This window comes from Marmota marmota, unplaced genomic scaffold (genome assembly GCF_001458135.2).
Source record: "Marmota marmota marmota unplaced genomic scaffold, marMar, whole genome shotgun sequence".
Taxonomy (NCBI): Eukaryota; Metazoa; Chordata; class Mammalia; order Rodentia; family Sciuridae; genus Marmota; species Marmota marmota.
Window position 1 is genome coordinate 5,718,830 of NW_025999998.1, and position 4,356 is coordinate 5,723,185.

At 37.2% G+C, this 4,356-nt stretch overlaps 1 long non-coding RNA gene across 1 annotated transcript in view; it reads left to right on the forward strand.

The window, feature by feature from the left end:
• LOC125617922 overlaps nucleotides 1-4,110 on the forward strand; it is a 19,927-nt gene extending 15,817 nt beyond the window's left edge. The window contains exons 2-3 of the long non-coding RNA XR_007349063.1: nucleotides 2,450-2,452; nucleotides 3,952-4,110. This is a non-coding gene — a long non-coding RNA (uncharacterized LOC125617922). The remainder of the gene's footprint in view (nucleotides 1-2,449; nucleotides 2,453-3,951) is intronic.
• The last annotated feature ends 246 nt before the right edge of the window (nucleotides 4,111-4,356 follow it).

Consider the following 4,356-nt stretch of genomic DNA (forward strand, 5'->3'; position numbering starts at 1 on the left):
ACAGGAGAGAGAGAGAGAGAGAGAGAGAGAGAGAGAGAGAGAGAGAGAGAGAGAGAACATAGAAAAAACCATCATGATCAGATTTGGTAGAAAACTCTGAAATCAAAAAGGAAATTGAATTTTTCTGATCCAGAAACTGCACTGCAATCTGGTGTTTGAAAAGTACTCTGTATTTCTCAACTGGCATGCTAATTGCTGATGTGGGAGCCATCTTGAGGTGGTCACTTTACAGCAGCTGCTGTGGAGGTTAGAGATTGTATTGCCCTGGTAAGCACCTACTATGTGGCCTAGGGTGTACTCTTTAGTTTGTGAGTGAAAGAGGTACAGAAAAAATTGTACCCAAGGGAAGCCAAGTCATAAATATAAAAGAGAGCTTCACATGGCTTTTGCTTTGACTCTGGCATCTCTCCAGTGTTCAGGGGAAGAGTGTGGTGAATCTGAACAGGCAGGAGTGAATACTCTCAGGGATTAAGCCTTGCAAGGTTGTGTTTGTAGGCAACAGAATGTGTAGAGAGCTGGTTCCCTTGCCCCACAAGTAGGAATCTCAGGTGGTTCCAGAGATTAAGACTCCCAGAGATCAGTATCTTCCTGGTCCTAGGGTTTATTGATCTAATCTCTTCAGAGCAGATACCACCCAACAAACCCCTAGGGCCTTATTAGACATAAGCCACAGCCACTGGAACTCCCCTCATAGAACTCTGTAGCATACCCACCGTGGGAATGCATTGATCTGGTCTGTGCACAAAAAACTGCTTTGGCAGTACTATGCACTGGAATCTATCTTAGCCTGGTAAGAAGGGAAGCTGGGAGCTGTTTCAACCAGCTTCAGTCTTAGGCCACTCCAACTGGCAGCTCAGTGAATAACATGAAAGGAGGACGATATTACCAACCTCTAGTCCTTGTTCTGTCTTTCTGTTTCTTTCAGTTCAGGCCCATTAGAAATGGAAAGAAGGACAATTTTTCATAGACAATAAATATCCAATTTTGCTGACTATTTTGACCACCTCAGTAGAGATGATGCCGTCATTTTTTTCATTAAGAATCCTTTCTGGTTTGTTTTGTTTTGTTTTTTGTCTGTGTTTTGGTGTTCTTGCTGTGTTGATTTGTTCATAGACATACATATATATGTATCTTTGCTTTTATTTTCTAATTTTTAGCCTTTTAAAAAATATATTTTTTACTTTATCTTTTGGGGTTTTTATTTTTTAAATTTCTTTATTTTTGTGTGTGCGTTTTATTCTGTTTTTTTTTTCTGTTTGCTCATTCAGTCTACTTTTACTTGCTTTTTTCCCTATTTGTTTTCACTTTTTTTTGTAGATCATCTACTGCATCTCTTCTGCATTCTCTCTGCTTCTGACTTCCTATTACATTGTCAGTTCTCTTAATTGTGTTTATAACATCTTTTATAACTCATTCGTTTATGTAACTCCTACCCTCATCACTCATCTCATTGCAATTATTACTGCTGTGGATAACATTGAGAAGACTGTGCTTTGCTTTAAAACCAGATCTACTACATGGTTATTTATTGTTTTTGGTGTTGCCACATGCTGATCTCAATATTCCTGTTTTTGTGGTGATTAATGTTGTAGCTATCATAGCTGCAAAGGGTGCTCATTTCATTGCTGTATGTTGTTTGCTTTGGTTGTTGCTATTGTTTATTTCCCCTTATCCTGTGCAGTTCTGAGAACTTACAGGGATACTATAAATTTGTAGTGTAGAGACTGTGCTGATGAACAAAACTCAGCCAAAAGACAGCAAACCTTGCTCCATATACAAATTACCAACAGTAAATCTTCAGCTATCATACAAAGAATAGAAGAGACAAAACCCCCAAATAATTACCAGGCCCCCAGTAAGAATAGCTAAGTTTGAGCCCTTGGTTCTCATTCATGGATATCCAGTGCTATAACAAAAAACAGAATAAATATAAAGGCTATGGATACAACTATGAGTGGGTCTCAAATCTAGATTATTGTAAGATACTTTTTAGTGCAGTGAAAGCTGTGCCCCAATTGACCCACATAATGAAATAACAGATAAAGAATTAAAAGAATAATTATCAAAATGATCAATGAATTCTAAGAGAACACAGAAAAACAAGTCGATAAACTAAGGAAGTCAGGATATGAATTAGAATTTCTATAATTAGGTAGAGATTTAGAAAAAGAATCCAACAGAAATCTTGGAAATGAAAGACACCATAAATCAAATAAAATGTTCAGTTAAAAGTCCTTTTTACATGGTAGTCCATGTTGGAAACAAGCTCAGAACTGGAAGATAAAGTTTTCAGGCTTGAACATGCAGGTAGTATTAAATAAAACTATATATATACATATATATATATATAAAACCATGATATGATCATACAAAAACACTGGAATATCATGGAGATCAAATTTAAGAATTATGGGAAATGAGGAGGGTTGTAAGATAGAGGCAAATGGAGTAGGTTTTGCATAACATACAAGGATAGAATTTTAAAAGCCTCAAGAGAAAATGTCAGGTCATATTTAGAACCAAGCCCGCCAGTATAACTTCTGATTTCTGAGCACAAATGCTATAAGCCAGGAAGGTTTAGAATGATTGTTCCAAGTCCTGAAAGAAAATAACCAGTTTTCTGAATTCTGCAAACTATCCTTCAAAGTTGAATTGGAAACAAAAACTTCCAAGGTAAGCAGAAACTAAAAGAATTTATTACTACTAAGCAGGCACTATAGAACTTAAAAAAATACACCACAGAGAAGAAATAAAAATCTTGCCTCAGAACTCACAACTGGATAAATCTCTTTGAAGAGTAGCTAAGTAAATGAGAAACAGAGAAAAGTTAAACATCAGAAATAAATTTTAAAAAGCAGGACTTAATACACCTCTTCCATTGAATTACAACATTGAATGTAAATGATCTCAACTCCCCAGTTAAAAGACACATGTTGGCAAAATGGATTGAAAAATAAGACTCAGTTACATGTTGTTTGTAAGAGACTCATTTTATAAGCAAAGACAGACACAGGCAAAAAATGAAAGGATGGAAACTGATATCCCATGCAAAAGGAGCCTAAAAGCCAGAAGGATTAGACACTCTCTTAGCTGACATTGCAGACTTTAAAGCAAAAATAATCAGAAGGATAAACAAGGTTAGTTAATACTGGCAAAGGGAACAATCCAGAAGGAAGATATACCATAAATATTTGTTACACTAACATGGATGCAAACAATCACATAAGAGACACTATTCAAATGAAAGACACGGATAGACACCAGTACAGTAAAACTTGGTGATTTCAACACGCTTCTCCCACCATTAGTTAGATCATCAAGAAATTAAGACCCTTTGAACCTGAAAAATACTATAAATCAAATGGGCACAGCAGACATCTATAGAATATTTCATCCAACAATATCTAAATACATTTTCTTCTCAGAAGCTCTGAGAAGAAAATAGATTATACTCTGTGGAATAGATTATACTTAAGACACAAAACAAGTCTTAGCAGTTACAAGAAAGAATTGAAATAATTACTTGCATATTATTAGGTCATAATGGAATTAAATGAGAAGTCAATATGGTAAAACCCTACAGTACATATATAAACACATGGAGATTGGATAAAACACTTTTGAATGATGAATGGGTGGTAGAAGAAATCAGGGGAGAAATTTAACAATTCTTAGACTTGAATGAGAAGAATGATACAGCATACCAGAACTTCTGGGACACCATGAACATTGGAGCATTAAGAGGATACTTGATAGCTATGAGCACATAAGTAAATCTGAATGACCCCAATAAACAAGCTAATGCTGCATCTCAAGTTCCTTGAAAAAGAAGAGCAAACCAATTCCAAAACCAGTAGAAGAAAGGAAGCATTTAAAATCAGAGCCAAAATCAATAAAATTGACAATCAAAATTCAAAGGATCAATGAAAAAAAACTACAAGCAGCCAAAAGGAAGATGGCAGCGAAGGGAGAGCATTACCCCCTTGTACCGCGTCACTGTGCGGGAGAATGACGAGTTAGAACGGCTAAAAGCTATCTTGTTAGGAATTTCCAGCAAAATTGGGGTGCTCCAAAACCTAGAGGAAGGATTTCCATCGCACGAGGATCAGCTACGGGGGCTCAAACGAGAAAGATTTGTCCGCACGGAGGGTCACGCTGCTTATTCAGCAAATCGCCCCGCGCTGGGAAACGAGGAGATAGCAACGCAAAGATAGAGCGCTGCAGTTTCCGTGGGCTTCTGCCAGCTGTGCAATCACCGTACTCAGTGCTGAATTCTGGGTTTGAGACGGGAGAAGAAAGTGGTCCAATTCGGTTCTCCACACCGGTCAGACCACAGAGGAAGCCAGCGGCCACCAT